Source organism: Dromaius novaehollandiae, chromosome 16 (genome assembly GCF_036370855.1).
Source record: "Dromaius novaehollandiae isolate bDroNov1 chromosome 16, bDroNov1.hap1, whole genome shotgun sequence".
NCBI lineage: Eukaryota > Metazoa > Chordata > Aves > Casuariiformes > Dromaiidae > Dromaius > Dromaius novaehollandiae.
The window spans coordinates 15,165,054-15,185,352 of record NC_088113.1 but is presented as its reverse complement, the minus strand read 5'-3'; the positions used below and the strand labels follow the sequence as shown (position 1 = coordinate 15,185,352).

At 45.8% G+C, this 20,299-nt stretch overlaps 1 long non-coding RNA gene across 5 annotated transcripts in view; it reads right to left on the bottom strand.

Moving 5' to 3' along the window:
- Positions 1 to 7,433: 7,433 nt before the first annotated feature.
- The window catches only part of LOC112984205 (uncharacterized), a 134,987-nt gene continuing 122,121 nt past the window's right edge, over positions 7,434 to 20,299 (bottom strand). For 3 of the 5 annotated variants that reach the window (XR_010391927.1, XR_010391926.1, XR_003259419.2), the window contains exons 3-5: positions 17,661 to 17,763; positions 16,846 to 16,953; positions 7,434 to 11,156 (exon numbers count right to left, since the gene is read on the bottom strand). This is a non-coding gene — a long non-coding RNA (uncharacterized LOC112984205). Of the gene's footprint in view, positions 11,157 to 16,845; positions 16,981 to 17,660; positions 17,764 to 20,299 lie in introns of all 5 variants that reach the window. The other 2 variants (XR_010391928.1, XR_003259420.2) reach the window with 2 other exon arrangements.

The following is a 20,299-nucleotide window of genomic DNA, read 5'->3' as shown; positions in this document are numbered from 1 at the left end:
GCAAATGCCTCGGTTGTTTACTTAGTGCTGTTTTGGAGCTGAAGAAATTAGTAGGTGGTACAAATGTGTCCTTCAGTCCATAGGAAAAACATCCTCCCTTGAAAACATATCTGAGTTATTTAAAGGATACGTGCAAAACGTATGCATCCCAAATAGTGCCTTTTCCAATGTAATTTCATTTTAAGGCCATGCAGTGGGCAGTCATTCACAAATGCAGGCAAAAAGAAGTTTTATGAACTCCTCTATGAATTGCCTATGCAAACAAGCATAACATTCAAATGGAAACAGGCCAAAAGCGTTTTGTGAATAGAGCATTAAGATATTTTTTTCCTGACATGGGATGGAAAATCTGTAGCAAAGCCATACAGCTTGTATGAGAATGTTCTCACAAGTATATATATATGTGTGTATATACAGCTCTCCCCTACCTACACACATACACAAACATATATGTGTGAGAGTGGCATGTAAAGGTTCTAACATACTGCAAGAGGAGATGGTGGAAACTGAGGAATGCTTTGTGAATCCAAGAGCATTTCTCACCCAAGTTCGGTTTTTCATTTCCAGCTTTTCTCCAGCACTGCTTTCAATTAGATTATTTTTCTGATTTCAAAACAAAAATATTCTAGGGCTGAAATGTCTTCGTTTCAAAAATTGAAAAACAACTTATTTTTTAAAAAGAAGCAAAACAGTGAGCTCAGAGAAAGCAAAGAAAGGAAAGGAAAAGGAGTGAGATTATAGCAGAGGTGCCACTGATACAAGAGGATGTAAGCGTGAGGATATTCTTTGACCTCCACATGAAAGCCCGGTCCCTCCACAAGAAACCTTTGCGCTCCATTACAGCCCATGGCTTCTTGGAGCACATGGACAATCTGGGGAAGGTATTTGGAGTAGAGGATGAATTTCATATGGAAAAGAGATGTTTGGAGGTAAGTTCTGCATCCCAAAGTCACAGCTATAGGATTCAAGAGCAGGGGCAACTGAAGACTGACTTAATATAGCAAATAAGTCTAAAATTTGGCAATATAGCTTAATTACAGGGGAGATAGGTCAATACTGGATTTCCCTGAGCACAGAGAAGCAGATAATATGGGCTGTTGTCCTCTATTGTCCTTTTGGCAATGCAGAATTGCATGCTCACAGGAATCACATTTCTAAAAGCTGTTTTCCAGGAGAGGTAGAAGATCTTCTCTAGTGGATGCTCTCTAAAAACTGAGAAAGCTGCAACAGAGTCAAGATTTGATAAAAAAGCTACCAGAGACACACATTAGTGGACTGTGGGGATGCAGGAGGGGATGATCCTAAAACCATAGCTGACAAATTTTCTGTAGCAGATGAAAAGTGATAGGGGCAGAATTGGGATAAAACACTGGAGAAAACTCAAGGTTGAGAGATGCCTTGAGAAAGTCTAGAGAAACCAGCCAATCTGTAGGCACTTCCCAGAGCTAAACTAGAAAGCAGATTCAACTGCATCTTCTCAAAGATGCAAATTATTTTGCTGATGATGCCAGTCCTCAGCGCCCAGTGTTTCAACCCAATCCGCATCCTGCACCCTTCCCTACAGCTCCCTAGGGTAGGTATTTTTCTCTCTTTCCCGTCTTGCTGGGACCAAAGGAAGCCGGTCATGGGAGGAGGGGTGGCAGGATTTGCCCTTCCTTCCCCAGCAGTCCCACACTGAGAAAGGACACAGGGAACAAAAACATTAGGGCTAGGCTGCTCATCCTTGGCTCACATCCAGCGGGACCGACTGTGCAAGTTAATACTCATTAGAGAGAGTAGAGCCTGCACACATTTCCCCAGGAGCCTTTGCTATTTAAAGGGAATTAAAAATAATTGAAAAGAAGACACTTGTCTGGAGACTGTTCCTTGTCAGCTTCGTTTCCTACATGAATGAGGCTCCAGGGAATACGTTACACACGCATGTCTGTCTTCCTGAGACCTCCTAACTTTTAATCACCTGGTTAATTTTAACCAAATTCGATAGTAGGGATTTTGAGGGGCTAAATGAGAAAGGCGCTGCTGGTGAAATACTCTGGAGGTGCTCATCGCTTCCCAGACGCCAGGATCCCCACGGAGGAGAGAGCGCCCTTATGGACACTCACTGTGAAACAGGCTTTACTCAGAGCTCGTGCTTTCTTAGAGCCAAAAGCCCAGAGGAGACACTGGTGGAGAAGCTCTGGTGCTCACAGCACTCTGCACTACGCAGAGACGCTTTTTGCACCCAAGCTTTGCCAGCACCTTGGTTCAGACATGAACCACCCTGTGATTTTCACCAAGCCACAATTTCTCTTTCCTCTCCTGCCTGTCCCTGCACAGCTGATAAAATATCCAGAACTTGCCCCACTCATTCTCCTTGGCTTTTTCTCCCTCTTTTTTGTTTGTATTAAAAAAAAAAAAAAAAGAAGAAAAAAGAAAAAGGACCTTTTTTCTTTCATAGCAGACGGAAAACCAAAATAAACAGAGAAGCAACTGTCTTCCCTCCTCAAACCCTCCAGGCAGCTTGGAGGTAGAATGCCCTTTCTAATTTCATTGACAGTGCCATTGATATATAGGGTAATTTTATCTTAACAACCTGTAACAAAGGATAAGACAGTAGTCGTCTTACATTCCAGACAGTAGGAGATGTTTACTCATTCTCCCAGCAGACTCTCTCATCATTCATCTAGACTTTATTAGGATGCCAGGAAATGGGAAACCTATAATTTAAGAAATGTATCACACAGGGAAACTTCTTCTGTTTGGTAAACAAAAGGTAGCTGGGAATCTGAGGTTAATTTGCTTTTTTTTAAAAAAAAACCTTTCTCACCAACCTGTGTTCCTGTTCCTTCCCAAAACTTTGCCGTGAATTAAACCTTTTTCAGGACGTGATATTGAGAATACACATCGCTGGACACCTCAGTAAGGACTGAAACAGGTTCTCCTAACACCAGAACCAGGCAAACATCTCCGCTCTGGGCTCTTAAACTAGTTAATCTTCAGGCTGCGCTCGCAGCAGTGGCTGCTGCTCGGAGCTGCCTTCTCAATGTGTGTGTTTCTACTGGCAGGGCTATTTTTGTTTTTATCTTTAGAGGTATCACATGGTCCAGGATAGCAACGTGCCCTGAGCAATCTCACTTCATGGGGCTAAGAGGAGGGGGAGGGAGAAGTGAGAAGAAAGCACATTTTCAGTGTCAAACATTTTTATGGGTTTTTGCTTCTTTAGTGACTTTCACATGAGCGTTTATTCCTGTTTACGTAACTCGACATGAATGCCTGGCTTTGATTTGAGGACAAACTGCCCCATAAACCCATGAATGTCTGAATTTAACCTTCACCTTTCCCCCCTAACCTTCACTCTTGCCTCTCCCTTCACAATTAGTGACATTCTCACAGCCAAATTTAATAAAGTATGTGCTACTGAGAGTGAACTTGATTGTGAGCACGGAGCGAGACAAGGAGGGATGACATGTGATGCTTGTCAATATAGTGGAGAAAATGCCTTCTAAAATCAGGTGCCAGGAGTGATTCTTTGCTGATTAAGAGCATATCAACTTCCAGATCAGAACACTATCAGCAAATGGATAAATCTGGTCCCAGCTCTACCCCTTAACCATAGCTGTAATGATTCTGAGGGTAAAAACCTTATTCACGAGACATTTTTGTAAGGTCAGGGGAGGAAGTGGGCATCTAGCCCCAAGAAAATGCCACTTCTCTATACAGTACTGAGAGCCAGACTCTCAGGCCACCTTGCCTTGCTTCAGTGAAGCTGTGTTGTCTTGCATCAGCTGAAAAAAAGTGTCTGTTCTTGTAGTCTACATTTCTTTCCATGGGAGCCCTGCCCAGCTTTGTCATCCCACAACTGCTGGGGTTTTTCTGTAGGAGAGATCAAATTCCACCACGTTGTGCGCAGGCCTGAAGAGAATCAAACAGTTAGTGGCTTTAAGTGCCTTCTTATGGATCACTGTTCCTATCAAATCTCCACGCTGATTACAGCGCTGTTTCAAGAGATGATCAGCATCTCCCTAGGCACAGCAAGCTCATCTTGAAAGGAAGCAGTCACCAATTCTGGATATTCACAGGAATATTTTTGCTTTAAGTTGTGCTGCTGACTCTCTGCCCTCCAGTTGTCAGCGAGGAGCATGGCTTTCTCCGGCATACTTCTGACAGCTGCCACTGCAGTTGTGTGGGCTGCACAGACTTCACTTATACTTAGATTTGGCCGTGTGGTTTTGAGGCTTCTCACCCTAAGGCAATCTCCCAAAGAGTGTGGTCTTTGTCATCTTCCAAGTAGCCATTAAAACTAGAGTTGAAGTCAAGGTCATGTTGTACCACAAACCTTTGAAGAGCTTCTTTGCGTGCTATGTAAAGCAAACCCAAAAGACCACTGATATACTTACTAGGTCAAATCCATCTCTGCTGTGAACTGCACCTAATCCAATGGAGTCACTGGAGGGGTGAATGTGGTCAGCTCTATGATTATTAAAGGATGGATAAAGACCTCTCACTTACATTTGGACTTTTCTTATCATAGCTGTTGAATTGTTTAGCACAGAAGAGACACTATTTTTTTTCTCTTTGCATTTTAAACTTAAGTTCCAAATTGATATGGACCACACCACTTGCCAGAGGCAGTAATGGGTGGAGGTAATTTATCCTGAGTATTTGTCCACAAAAGGAAATTCAGTTTTTAAATGCAATCATCATGCGGTAGGAAGAGGAGGAGGAGGAGGAGGAGATGGTAACCAAGGGGATAAGAGGCATTATTTTAATGACAGGAAAAAGAAAGATCTGTGAGCTCAAACTAATGCAATTTGGAAACTCAAATTGATGTCACCATGGTGACAAAGCCTCAGACTTCATAAAGTTTGTCCTCTTCCCATTTGTGGTAAACTCTGGTACCCTGTTAAATACATTCAAAGCCTTCAGAAGAATCATTTGACCCATCTGACTGACTTGAAGATTTCCTTGTAATAACACTCATTAGATATGGGGAGAAACCACATCTCAAGCTGCCTTCCTGTCTCTGAACACTGAAGATATTAATTTTGGAGCTAAAATTCACTGGCTGTATAAGCCATGCTTGCATAATAGGATGGATAATTTCTAGCATAAGAATTCCAATGGGGAAATCTATGGTAAGTGTGTTTGGATTCACAGACTTTGAGACAAACCTAACTCCATGGCTTAGACACATCTCTATAACTGGTGGTTGATTTATTATCCTTCATGTGATAAACTGGAACTTGGACATGGCCACTTTGAAGTCATTAACCTTTTCAGACAGAGTTAACTGACACAGATACATATCCATGTATGTGCACATATCCTTATACCTCTGTTGAATCCCTTTCCAGTAACCCAGTAACACATACTCGTGACTGTCTGGAGACCAGTATAAAACCTGTGGGTGGTTCCTCCTCCTAAAGATTATCTAACAGTCACCTTGGCTGCAGTCTCCACAGAAAGGCCATGAGATTGAAGCCCGAGAGGTAAAGATTCAGAAATATGCAGGAAGAAGCACCTTCTGCTCCAGTTCTCTGGGTGACAGACTTCCTCCTCAGAATGGTCCTTTCCTTGTACCAGCTTCAGCCTGTACATATCAAGGAAAACCATGAGCTTTTACACAGCCACAGCCAATTTCATGTGATAATCAGGAACTGTGTAGTTTCACATTTCCATCACCTCCATAGATACTAAGGGTGTAGTCACAGCATTGGAGAGAAGAGAAAAAAATAAAAGCAAAAAAAAAAGCTGTTAATCTAAATTAAACATATTTTTGTCCAGTTACTCTGACAAATACAAGCCAGACATGCCTCAGCAGTGTAAAAGAGGACTAGCTTTCACCTTTCTCAGGTTAAACAGGAAGACCTTGAACCACAGCCCAGGGAGTGGAGAACAGGTGAGAGCTTCCTATTCCTATTCCCTCATAGTCCTGCCAAAACAGCGATCTCTGTGCAGCAGCAGAACTGTGTGCAATGAATTTAAAAGCCCAGAAATGTGTGACAAGCAGGTCCCAATGCCATGACAGTGTGATGCTTGTCACTCCGGCCCTTATCGCAGTGATGCTCACTGCTGCATTTCCTCCGCTGTTTGGCTGGTCTCCAGATGGGGAAATTTAACAAGGGGAGCGTTTTTATTTCCTTACTGGCAAACAGTGGCAAATGAAAACAGCCTTTAATTATCTGACCGGAAAGATCTCTTTAGAAGTATATGATGCCACCTAAACCTGAGACAGGCAACAGGTTCTTCTGTGAAATCTAACCAGGTTTGGGCCTTTGTGTCAACAAGATATGCCTCACTCAGCGTTTGCCAGCTATGAAAATGTCCTGGGCCTGAATATTTCAGGATTTACTGCTGCAGAAACTCTCTAGTGTCACCTTTCTTCCTTTTTATATCTCAGCAATAATCTTAAATTCAGCTGAAAACAAAGAGCTGCCTGTTGACGGCTAATCCTAAAGACGGAGCTTTGTGTGAAACGTGGAGGAGAAAAAAGAAAGGAAAAGAAAGAAATCACTGAGAGAAATTGGCAGGAAACACAAATATTTGGGGCTAATTTTTGCCATTATCCTTCAGCCCCGATTAAGAGCTGAACCAAACGTCTCGCCTTTGCCCTAACCTATTCCCACATAATGCATTTGTCAAAGCGGCTATCTCAACAAACAACAGATATCGTAAGCAGAAGGTGTGAAGGAAAGACCTTTCTTTTACCCCCCTTCAACGGCAGGGGTGGGGCACTGAAAGCCAAGGCTCAGGTCCTGCAGCACCGTGGGACACGCAGAGACAGCACCGGGCTGCGGCGGGGAGGAGGGACCGCTGCTGCCAGGCAGAGGACCGGAGGCGGCTCCCAAGGCTTTCATTCCATGCATGTGAGGATTATCCATCAAATCAGTGGTGAAACCCCGGTCTGATAATGCTGAAGTAATGCTGCTAATTACAGAGCAGAACCGTCCTGTAACCCAAGCCCTAATTGCATTTAAAGATTGTCTGCTGTACCTGGCAAGGTGCTAGGCTTGGATGTGCTCTGGTAAGCTGAGCAGTCTGGAGGCTCCCAGACGCTCACCTCCGCTTCGAAGGGCTGCTCCGGCCAACTCGTGCCTCAGAGCGGCTGCGACCTGAGCCCAGACTGCTCGGCAGTTTGTCATACTAGCAGCTGCTTTGACCTTAATTTATACAGGCATTGATCCAACTCTTTTAGATTGATGTACCCTAAAGTATGGGTGTTACCATCAGTGTCAACTGAGTGACTGAGTATTGGGACATCTTGAAAAACACTTGCTGTTTTCCAGCTGTGCCTTTGCTGAACTGAGAAATGCTGCTGTCAGGTATCAGTGGATTGCTTACACATATTGGGAGACAGGAGGCAAAGGGAGAATTTTAACCTTCAGAAAGAATTCTTTAACCACCCCTGCTCTGAGTCAAGCTTCAGATTTCTCACTGAGCTCTCAAATTGGTCACCAGCTGAATCACCGTTTCCTTTATTGGGGATTTTTCCAAACAAATTCACGTACAGAGGCCAAGCTGTTCAGACTGTACTACCACCGCATTTCACAGAGCAGCAGAAGCGGTGCACCGGAGACGGCTGCATTATCCATAAACAGGGACCTCCTGCACACTGGAAGTCAGTGCAGCCTGCATTCCCGTCTGATGGGAAACCCATCAGACAGGGATTATCACCATAAAAGAGTGCAATCTTCCTGGATAAGAGGCTGTATGGAATTGCCTCCCATCATTGCTGCCCACCTACTCTAGGCAATTAAAATGTAAAAGATCCAGAACACAAGTCAAAACAGCTGGAAGTTAGATTAATACAGAAATAACATTTATAGATACATGCACACACACTGTAGTAATATAATATAATGAATAATACCTCTTACAGGTTTTCCCCTGAGGTTTTACTTAGCAGTTGTTTTATTTTTTATTATGAAGATAAAAATACTTGGGAATTAGGACTGCGACCTATATTATGGATGCTGAGAGGAAAGCAGAATTGCTCTTGTGTCATCTGTTCCACCTCATAGGGAAGAAGTGAGATCCATACACAGATGCACAGCACAAACTTTCCAACAGAGTGGGAATCCCCCGTCTAGCCACGCACTCCGTAGACTCGGCCTCCTGGACACCAGAGAAACTTATGGACACCATCTAGGATGACTCCAGCCTCCTTTTGATGCTTAAAACTCAATTTTGCAATCACTATCCCGGGTGGCTCGTGAAACCAAAGAAGAGGGAAGATCAACCTTTTATTGGTAGCTTTTCTACTTGCTGCAAGCTGCAGGACGTTGTTTTACAGTCTGTGCCTCTTTGATATACGACACATGTTGCTGTGTGGGTGCTTACCTGCTAAAACTGTTTTCATTTGTCCCGTTTCTTTCTTGACTGCATATGGTTTGTGTATAAGTATACTGTGCTAATCTCTTGTGGCATTTTTTAAGTAGCCAAACTGCTTTTGGCCTTGCTATTTTTGATATACTGTTCCTTATTAGTAGCTTGCACTGAAAAGAATGAAAACTGCAAATGAAAATATACTCACTGCCTTATAAGCAATGCCTTTAGCATGGAAGAACTTAAAATATTAATGCACAACACAGAGTACTATACAATCGCTATACTTGAACAAAGCACTTTCAATTTACCTGGTGACGAGAGCACGAATAACGAGTGCTTTGTAACAACGTTTATTTAAGCATATCAAAGCAATATGCAAGCCTCAAAAACTCTTTGAGGCAGGGTCTGCAAATTGTATAATATTAAAATATCAATAATAACAACAGCACATCTTGCAACATCCCTAAACGACAAAGGTTAATAGCCCTGTGCTGAAGATTAGGAGTTAGGACATGTAGTACCAGATTTTTCAGGAAATTGATACATCCCCCCTGAAGTCAGCTGTGCTGTGCTCATTTATATCCCCCGAGAGCCTGCACTGATTAAAACACTTGGCCAACATTGTATGAAATAGAGGAGCGAGGAAAAGCCATTACAGCCTGCTTTTACGATTTAACCACCACACCGCACCACGCTCCTCGATATGGCACGTGCCTTCGGCAGGTGACGTGCGGTGCCTCCTACAGCCAGCGATGCGGGGTGGCACGAGGGCACAGTGCTTTAGTCCGCATGAAGGTGTAGGTGCGTGGAATTAGTCTGTAGGTGAGGCTTTAAATGCTCTGAAAAAGCTAACCCTTACCTCTGTAAAGACACCAAGATGCAGAGTGCTGGGCAGTCCTCACACAAAGCCTGATTCAGGTAGGAGCTGCAAGGACCAGGCAATTTGCAGCACTGCAGTACAGCTTGTCACAACTCAGAGCAAGTCAGGACACAGACCATCCCCTACAGGACTCAGATCATGGCCTGTAAAGCCCTAATGATGGCACAGCCTCCCTGCTGCAGGGCTCACAGCTGCTGTGTGTTAATCGGGAACACGAAGTGGAGAGCTGGGTGCAAGGAGGGAGGCTGACGAGCAGGAGCTTCCTGGCAGTCAAGCACTTTGATGGGGAATTAGGATCTTCTTGGCTTGCTGGTGATCCAGGTGTTTGGCAGAAACCAAATCAGGCATGCTTCGTGCATGCATGCCTCCAGACCGCACGTGGATCTTACCAAAGCACCTCTGCCCCTTTCCTTCTCCGTGCAGATGTTGAGCATGCCAGGTGGAGGGGCAGGCGGCACGCGCAAGCCTGGGCCCCATCTCCTGCCCCGTGGCCTCGGGAGGGAGCCGACCAACTCCGAGAGCAGCTCAGAGAGAGGGGAGCTGCACTGAGCAACGAGGCTGCCGTTGGGAACAGGCCAGGCAAAGCGCGCTCTCGCCCTGGGCGCTCGGCCGCTCACCGGCTCTGTTCACCTGAACAGGCTGCTTGCAGCAAGCAGAGGGTTTGCTGTTGCGCTGTGTGTGCTCCATTTCCTATTTCCCTTTGCTGCCTTATTCCATTTATTTGTTACGCAAACAAGAGACGGCATGCATGCTGCCTCGTTTCCAAAGCCCGTCTGTGGCAGAGGATTAGAGCTCAGGCTACGCTGCAGGGCTGGCAGCAGCGATGTGTTACGTGGTCCCCGCGCCCCGGCGGCTCCTTCCCCTTGCCCCGGCTCAGGGCTTTGTGGCCACGCGGTGAACCTGCCAGGGGAACGCGTGGGGCTGACACACCTCCTGGCCCAAGAGACGCACCTGGGGGGCTGCTCACCCCAGCACCGCTGCAAAAGGTCTGCTAAGCCCTGGCCTCAGGAAATCTTGGCTCCCAGGAATGAAAGTTTCTTTCATCTTCTAGGCCAGTCTGCCCAGTGGTTTCAATCTGAAGGACCACATAATCCTATTTTTCTCTAGCAACGTCTGTAGCCGGGGACAATATTTAATCCCACTGCAATCACTTTAAAATTCTTGGAGGAGGACCAGGCAATGCTGCTGTTTGTTATTATTGACTGTATAACTCGTAAGTAGTGTCCCAAAGGGCTGAGGAAGAAGGCGAGGATTAAGCTGCCTCTTGTAGCTCTGACTGGTGTTCCTCCTTATGTCTCTATTTCAGAAAGTCAAGCAGGAATAAATGTTTAGATCTCATGTTGTTGTGATCTAAATATCTTGCCCGTGCTGCAAGTCTATAGCTCCACATAACTTTTCGAAACCAAAATTACTTTGTTTGATTGCCAGAGCCAGACCTAAATATTAGTGTCCGTTTCACTGTTTTGGGAAAAGGCATCACTGTGGATGAAAGCAGAAGGCTGTCATTTCTGCAGCTCGCAAGTGCTGTTTGACTGCCAGCAATATGAAAGGATATTGCTTTGCAAAGGTAAAATCATTTCATTCATTGGGCTTAGATACTTTTTCTACCAAATGTCTACACAAAACGAATCGAGCTAAGCAGTTCTCAGCTGGTGGAGGCATTATTGAAGTGGAACAATCTGACCCTGTTTTCAAAGTAAGGTTGCAAGATTTTGATTATTTGCATTTCCTCCTATCAAAAGCGTGGCTGAAATAGAAACTTTCCGTGAAGGCAATTTGAATTCAATGAGATTTTTTGGGAAGGGGGAGTGAACATTCCTCCCTCTTACCTTTGCCAGTGGCTCATGCAGCGTGTTGGTCTGCTCACTCGCAGGCCGAGGTGGCATCTCCCGGTGCAGCCACACGCAGAGCCCGGCACACCTTCGCTCTCTCCAGCTGTGTGTCACCTGTCACTGCGATCTCCAGGGACCTGCAAGAAGACGGCAGGTAAATTAGCTCCTCTGCTGGGGTGAGGCGTGTTCCCAGCCACTGAAGGCACAACCCAGCACCTTCATCCTCCCTTGAGAAAACCTCGAGAACAACAGAAAAGCTGGTGAGATTTGCCTCAATAGCCTTGTCCTCTGCAATGCTCCAGACATGACTTTACCCATCTTCCTCTTCAGCATTACTTCGAACACCTTTCCTGTAAAACAAACCCACTTTTAAAGGGCACCCTGATTTTTTCTCCTAACCCAGCTCAGTCCCGAACCAGGGTTATCTCGTCCTGGGCTCGCTCCCATCCCCTCCCCGCCGCCCTGGGCCCTCCGCTAGTGCTGCCCTGCGCTGCATTCGAGATGAGCTTGCTGACCTCTACCGGCGGAGAACAGGCGGGCCTGGGCAACATCAGTGAATCATTAAAAATATATATATTATTACTAAGATAGGCAGAAACTGGTTCAGAAAGCACCCAGGACCAGGAGGGCTTTGCATGGGAGCATTCCACATTCTCGTTCTGCAGGAACAGGTAGAAAACCAAGATCTCTTTACCCGAGGAGATGGCAAAAACATGGAAAACAAGAAAGATAACAAGAGGTCGTAGCCAGGAGGGGTGAGAGAGGGAGAATGGCAGAGCCTGAAAAAAAAGACAAATCAAGGTTCCTCATGTTGCTAAGGCTGAACTGGCCACCCCATCTCATCTGCTACCCCAACCTCTCCTGTGGCACAACATGTCTCCCCTTTGCCTCTTGGCCAGTGCGACACACACTGCCGTCAACAACACTTTCTGAAAAGGAAATGTTGCCGAGATTGCATTAAAGAGCGCTTGTCTAGCTCCCCAGCTGGCGTGTCACCACTTGGCAACAGAGCTGGTTCTGTTTGTACTAGCAGATTTCTCTAAATTATCCTACACGTGTAAAGCCACCCCAAAACACTTGCTGTCTCGCTTGGAGCGAGGCCACTCGTACGGGAAGGGACCTGGGCAGGCGCCGACCTGCAGTGCTGTGCTGCTGCTCGTGAACGCGCTGCCCGCGGTTGGCTCTGCTCCTCGAAGGTGGGAGCCCGTGAACCTAGCGGGAAAAGACACTTGTGACCGCCTTTGCACACCTTCTGCGTTGGGAGTGAGCATGCAAATCCACTCGCGTCTGGCAACAGCACGTAGCTAGCAAGCTTTGGGCAGAGCTGAGAGAGGAATTCATCAGCTGGGGCAGTGGTGGGGGAGCGGTCATGCAGAATTGCCGTGAACCTGGTTTAATGCACGAGGTCAAAGAGCCAAAATTTCTCCCAAAATGTATTTAGACTGCCAGGGAAGGACCTATATAAGCAATGCCAGACCTCCAGTTTTTAGCCAAGCTGTTTTGGTACTTTCCTTATAAGAACATTTTCCAACTACTCCAGTTTCGCAGCCCAAGTCAGCTTCTGTAACATTTCTATACTCATACACACCACCGGAGTGGAAACCACTATTATGCTTCTTAACTGGGAAGGAACTGCATGTGCCGGTTACATCACACAGAAACGTTAAATTGAAGCTGGCATATAGTAGGTCTCCTGGATGAAGAGACGGTAGCTGAAAGCAGTTGGGGAACGGACGGGGTAACTGAGCTCGCCACCCCATCGGACCTGCTCTCCCCAGCACTTTGCACAAACTCCCTCAAAATCTCTTTTGAGCGATCTTTTACATTGTGTTTATTGGACTCAAAGCAGACTGAAGATGTAACTTAACAGCCGGCGGGCGCTTTTCCGCAGGCAGCAGTGTGCGATGTAAAAGGCGGGGGAAGCGGGCAGAAAAGGGCAGCCGCCGCGGCGACGAGCCTGCGGGTGCCGGCGTGCAGGGGGAGCTCGCGCTGCGCCGCTGGCCCCCGCTGCCTGCCCGCCTCCCCGCCGCAGCTGCTCGCTCCCTGGCACTTGGCAAGTTTTTCCAATAAAAGCGATGCGATCCGCGGTGTAGCCCGGCACGGACAGCACTGTCCAGCTACCAGGAGAAGCTGCGAGGGCCGGAGCGACTGTCACAAGCAAGCACAGCTCATCCTGGTGCAGGCACACACCAAGCAGTCACGTCCTCCGTGCTACTAATTACTATTATTATGGGACCAGCTAGTGGCTTCACGTGAGACTGAGGCCCCTTCTGCTATGCACCAAAGAAACTTGTAAAAAGAAGTACCCTGGTGACAGGCCCAGTGCAAAAACGTGTTTGCAGGCTGGTGCTCTGCTCGTCTCGCGTGCGTTCTGCAGCAGCACTTGCCAGTACATGAGGGGGTCCATTATTTCTTTAGCAGAACAAGAATGGGCATCGCCTGTAATGCAGCTGTTAGGGCGTTCTTACTGCAGGATGCCATGAATTAATGGGCACAACGCATCTGACTTCAACTGAGTTATATTAATTTACCCTACCCTTAATTTAACCTGGATGTTATAAAACGCATAATATTCAGTACTTCAAGTTTCTATGTAAATATAACCAACTGCAAACTAGGAAACTGCTTAATACACCAAAGGTCACCTTGCTGTTCCCATTTTGGCAAATACCATTACAGCTAGGTATATCCTGATCACGTTTATTGCATTTTAACATTTGAATCTGTTTTTCTGTTTTGCTTTGATTAATACAGAAGGTGCCGCACTGTTTCTGTGCAGCTTCACGTGAGGTCTGACAGAAGGCCCAGGCTCTAGCCGCAGGAGCTTTATGCTCTGCAGGAAGTGTTCTGCTGCTCACCGTGCTGTAGTTGCCTTTCTCAAAGAGACAGGCAAAGATTTCATACAAGTTGAAGAGCGGTGGATCATCTGCTTTTACATTTTGCTTTTTGCTTCACTTTTCAGAATAAAATGAAAATTCAGTTTCAAAGACAAGTGGTTTGAACGACAATTCCCTGAGCACAAAGGAGTATCTTCACGTTAACATTGCCTGGTGCCATCTCAACCTAGGCTAAGACAGGACTCTCTGCTGGTTTTTCTTTTCACCTATTTTTACAAGAGTGGCTGGTTAGCACTTTCTCTGAGAGAAGCGTGGCCTTGTTCGCTCAGAAGTAATTGCTGCTGGTGGGCAGATATATCACATAAATACTCACGAAATGACTCTTACATGATCCTCCAAAGTTAATAAAATGATAGGAACAAGGATCACAGTTATCTCGCTCAATACCTTTCCAAACACATCCTTTGGAAGAACAGACTGCTCCCCTGCTGAGCTAGCATTTCCAAAATATTAACAGTCCTATTTTAGCATTACAGAAGCTTAATTGCTGAGCAAGTATAAACAAGGAGTTCCAGTTACAAAATTCTCTCATACACATAGGATTCTTATTCTTCTTTTTTTTAATTACATTTTATTGCCTTCATTTTGCAAATGGTAAAAACACAATGGCTCCCATTATGAAGTTATGCGTTGCAGCTTACTGCGTGGAGCATTTTGAGATAGTCTTTATGAGATCTTTAGCAGATCTCTGATCTGCTGCGTGACAACACACGATAAATCTTCACTCTGTTACTAGCGTTTGCGCTATCTCACCGAAACACAATGGGCTAACCCATACCCAGGTTTTCTGCAAAAAAAAGCCTTTGTTTGCTCATTTCTCGAGAATATCTCAGTTTTCCAGTCAGAGCTGATGCAAGCCCACTCCACCCAGTCCCAGCACACGCAAAGATTATTCCAAGGCTGGGGCAGAGGAAAGAGCTGAATGTGCTCAGCATCCAGGGCAAAGCCAGAGCCGTACCGACCACGCTCCTTGCCCCGGCGGTGCGCAGCCGTGGGGCCACAGCACCGGTCTGGCCAAGGGGATGAGCGCCTTGGAGCGAATCTCTGCGCCTGACTCGGCACCCCTGATGAGGATCGCTTATCTCTTGCTGTCGGGAGCTTTTGGTTTCCTGGTGTGCGGAGCGGCAGGGGGGTGAAACGGGATCTTGTTTTCAAACCCAGCGTGAGCAAGGCATTTCCCTTGGTCCACTAATTTATTGCTCTTGGGAGGTGTGAGCGGCGTGAGGCCAGGTCTCATTAGGTAGCCACTGTTTGGTGTGACCATCCCAGATATCATCCCGGCCGGGGAGGCGGGGGCCATCCGAGCTGCTTTCCATGTAACCACATGTGCCTGGCAGGGGCAGGGAAAGGGGTGCGTAGCAGCCTTGGCACAGCCATCTGCACCCTGTCCTGTGTCCACTGCGACCACCCTTGGGACATGGCTTTCCCTCCATCCGCCACAAAAGCCTTCGCCCCCGGCACGGCACGCTCTCAACACCCGACCCATGCTGGGTTTTCCCTCCACCTCTTCTACCCCCTTAGCTGAGCTTTTCCTCCTCCTTTCCAAACCTGTCCGTAACTTTGTCCCTGTGTCTGGCTACTCCTCTCCCTTACACTCCAGTGTCACCCGTGCCTGTTTCTACTGTCTCCTGCTCCCATGCTGTACTTCTCCCTATTTTCACACTCTTCGAGTTGCCTGGAATAACCTTCTATCAACATACAACAAGCTGTCTCCAGCTCCTTTACAAAACACATGAATATCCACCTGTTCTCCTGACAGTAACCATATGCCTCTCTGTATTCGTTCTGTAGCGTGGGAGGCTGCTTTGCACTATTTGGGCAAGATCCAGCTCCTACTGAAATCAAGGAAAAGCTTCCCATTGATTCCATGACACTTGTACCAAAACCTCAGACTATAAATTTAATGGGATGCTTTCCGCATGTTTCAATTACCATAGCGCATCATGCACATTTAGAATTGCATTGAAATAGCCATTAACGATTATAACAAAATTACAATCAAATGAAACTACCTAAAGAGATAACGCTGGTATTACGCTCTTAGAATGGCAGCACAAAACAATTGTGTGTATGAAGCCCCTTCATATTCCAGTGCTTAAAAAGCAGCATGTGAGGAATTTAGGCAGCTAACAACATGGACTTCATCTGGGGTTGAATCCTCCCAAGTCTAGGTCTCCTCACTCCTTGAGTGCAGAAGATATCTCTGTATCAAGAGAAATCTGTCAACACTATTTGTGCAGAATCATAAACATAATAAATCCTGCCAGCTCCTCTGCAAACTGGCTATTTATTCCACTTATCTCTGAGGCTTTTCAATACTGGAGCTGGAGGCTACAAACATGAGTCCTGAACTGATGTGTTGCATATGCCTGAGCTTAATTTACTGTGCTTGATTTGAGGCTTAGTTTTGGGAGACCCACAGCATCTAGCCTACAGGCCCCCCTGCAAATCCAGAAGGATAACACGACGATCCCAACAAGCCACATGTCAGCCTCCCTTACACCCACATAAGTCAAAATGACGGCGGGTGTGTGAGGACAGCTAGACTGTATGTATCCGCCGGCCAACACTGGAACAGCGGGAGGGGCAGAGACCAAGACACACAAACTGAAGCCACGTCCTGGCTGTTCGTCTGGACTGCCGGACCGGAGAAGCTGCGCAGAGCATGTTACACCCTTGTCACCTGCTACCGACAGTGTCAGGAGACTTTGCAACCTGGGAGTCTGTCTGCAACGTCAGAGCCGTGTTTAGGTTCTCACTTCAACTCCAATGCCAACTCTGGCAGCTCATTTGATGCACTAATGACTAGATCTAGGCAAAACCTTTCTATTCACTAAAAATGCCATTTCTGCAACTTCAAACAAAGTTTTTTTCCAGAACAGCACAGCAAAGGTGGGAACCGAACACAGCTTGCCGGCATCTCTCTTACCTTGAACTTTGGAGTGGACGAGGACTCCGCAGCAGCACCTCCACCGGCAGGTCAGGGGTTCCTGATGCCAGCCCTATGTTCCTGTTACTTGTTTTCTTGTCGAAGATTCTGCATGAAACATCTGGGCTCAAACAGCTAACAAATTTCAATGACAGCAAAAATACTAACTTTTTGGTTCCAGTGAGAAGAACAAACATTTTCACTCTGGTTTTATTTAAAAAGCCCTCCTCTCTCCTTCCTTCCCCCACAGTTTTTTATTGCTGTGCCTAACCTGAAGGAGATGAGTTATAAAAGCTAACTGCTGTGTGTGTAGTGTCACAGAAGAACCCTTCTGTGTGTGCTTTCTGCAGCGCACTGCCTTTGCCCTTGTCCAAAGCGAGCGTGCCTCAAAGGCACCGACCTTTGCAACGTGCTCAGAAGCCAGCTCCGGCTCGTAGGAGGGCAGGGACCAGGAGCCGCCTGCGCCCGGATTCTGCTTTCCTGCAGCATCCCGGGATGACCTAGCCGCCTTTCTGAGGAATTCCCTTCACTGCCAAGCTCTGCTCTTTCTTATCAGAGAGAGCATTTCTCTGTCAGATAGTTTTCGATGCCTAATTCCCATTTTGGCCTGGTCTCCTCCTTCTCTGGCACATTACTGTTGTTCAGTGCATTGACTCTAATTTATATTGCAAACTCACCAGGGCGCCTCACAGAATATTTGTGCTGCCGTGCAAACAGTAGGCAATATTGCCATATATTATAATGCCCACAAGGTACCCAAGTGCTAAATAAAGAACTTTTTACTGGGTCTTTCACAAAGTGTTGTGTGTACTTACACGATGTGTCCGACTGCAAGTTAGAAGCAGCAAAGGGGGATGTGAGCTGAACTTGTCCTGATGTCCCTTGCGATCCAGAAAAGCAATGGTTTGGTTAATACACCTGAAAGAAGAACAGATAATTTCATCCAATGTTTTTTAGCAACCTGTCTGTGTACTTCTTGCTGGGGTATTTTCTTAGTGAGAAATGTTTCTCTGCTTTTTGCCTCTGTTGCCTGGCATCTTCCTTGCTTGAAATTTTAGGGAGAAATTCCAGGAAAGCAGAGGAAGATTACTTGCATGTGGCACTGGGCTTTCCAACTGCCCAGCTTTCTCAAAAGTCACTCCTGAATTTGGGTGCTCAGTCTGACACATCTGAAAGAGGCTGCGTGTGTGTAAGGTAAAGATAGGCTGCACCGTTTTGGATAAAACAAGAAGTGACTTGAACCTTCATCACAACTGAAATCAAATCTGACAGCACATTTAAACATTTAGTTAATTAAAAAAAAAAAAGAAAAGGCAAAACAAACCCCACGTTACTGTAACTTTTCCCTAGGCATGAGAGAGAATGAAAACTTCAGAGTGAAGCAGGCAGCGCTGCAGAAGTTTAGCTGTATGATAGCTAAACCCTCACCTCTAGCAGTAATGGACCTCTGCATTTCTACGCCTGAAAAGCACAGACGCCAGCTGGGCTGTACTGTGCCCTAACGGGTCATGCATCTAGGCTGAACGACTAATGATCAACTCGGCTTGTGCAGGGCCTTCAAGGGAAATTAGTAACTGCACCAAAAAAAATTTAGCAAGGCAGATTCATATATAGGACCGAGTTTCTCCCTGGATCTGTCCCACGCCCCATCCCATATGGCATGTCGGTTCTCAGTGTGGATCTACCAACTTGTGTGAACAGCTCAGCATCAAAGAGCACAAGAAGCGGGCAAACAGTTTCCAGGTTTGCAATCATGAGTGCACGTGAAAATAATCGTGTGGTACCTAATGCTTTTATCAGCTCCACTGTGAAATGCTAACTAGCACCTGAATATATGTTTTGTGATGCTGAATTCTTCTTTTTGTCCATATTTTAAATAAGAGGGGCTTAAAAGGTTATCAGGTTAAGACAACAATAATGCGTAAATGAATGAATAATAGCTGAGAAATTATTATACTCAACAGCATGTGAATAGGCATTACTTCCTTCAGCAAGATTGCCAAACTTTGCAGTTATTCATTTTACACATATATCTGTATACAAATATATATATGAAAACATATATACAAACCTCCCCTCTAACTGTAATAAAGTGGTTAAGCAGAATGTAAAACATCATTACTACAACATCAGAGATTCACTGTACAAATCTGAAAAAAGATGTACAGAACCTCAAATGTGGTTTTTATTACTTTTTTGGAGTAAAAAATGGTATCCATGTCGTTCCTTCAACAGAACAAATTAGAGATTTATCTTTAGTAATTGGTGCAACTGGTAACTTAAAATACAGTATAGTATGGGATGATTGACTTGCTTTCTCTGGCAATTTCCAATTTACAAGAGCAGGGTGTCTATTTTACTTTTTTAATAAAGCTATTCATTCTGTTCCGATCTACGTCAGATCTTCCTGAAAGTTCAAAATGTTAGACCTAAAATAATGAGCCTCCTAAAGATTTGCTGTAATCAGTTCAAACCCGTCTGTGGTCTGGGCACAGCATTGGAAGCCAGGAATTCTGAAAGTCTCCATCAAAGCTCGGCCACTAATTTGCTGAACTACAATTAATCCGAATCTTTCAGGTTGCGCTTAATTTTGGGTCCCGACATTATTTAGCAGTCTTACGGACGACACTAAGGCTGAAAGCAACCCCAGAGGAATGAACACGAGCTTTGCTGCTGACCTGACGGGAATCACCCAGAGGGCTAATTTGGAGGTGTTGTGATTTATGGGCAATAAAGACGCTCACCATCGGCTCTGGGGGATTCTGAAATGGCTTCAGCACTGAGATGCCCTGTTACGCTGCACTTCATTTTCCTGTCTGAAAAATGAGAGTGCCACTCCCCTGCATGTTTGCAAAGATCTTTGAATTTATAAAATACTGGAGGAGGCTGGCATTTCACAAGATGCAAAATGTCCGTGAAGCTGTTGATGTTTTCATAATTTTTTAACAGAAAAATGAATTATGTACAAAAGCAAACTGTTTCACAGCATAATTGTCCTTTTAGTCTCAAATTTTCATTTTAAATGAAGTTTCTGCTGTTCAGTCACAGGGCACATCCTGGTTCCTCTTACTTTTAAAACTCTTTCTAACCTCCTTCCCTTTGCTGTCTCCCTATTTTTTTTTCTGCAAACACTCCAAACCATCAAAGGGCTCTTCCCTGGCTCAGACCACACGAAGAGAACATCCACTCCTAAGCAGATTTTCACAGACAGAGGATGTTATGAGGCACAGCTCTGCAAGGACAGACCAGTCGTAGTTTACCATTCCCACTCGGGTACTGTGAGTAAGTTCCCTGGCAGAGATGCCTCCTCCCTCCTCTGCCTCGGAGAGCAGGCACATCGGCTCAACCGTTCGCTCTGAGCCAGGGCTTAGGATTCCTCCAGGGCATCCAAGTAAGATGCCACTGGCACTTCGTAAACAAATCTAAAACCAAAGAAGTCCCCCACTGACCAGTA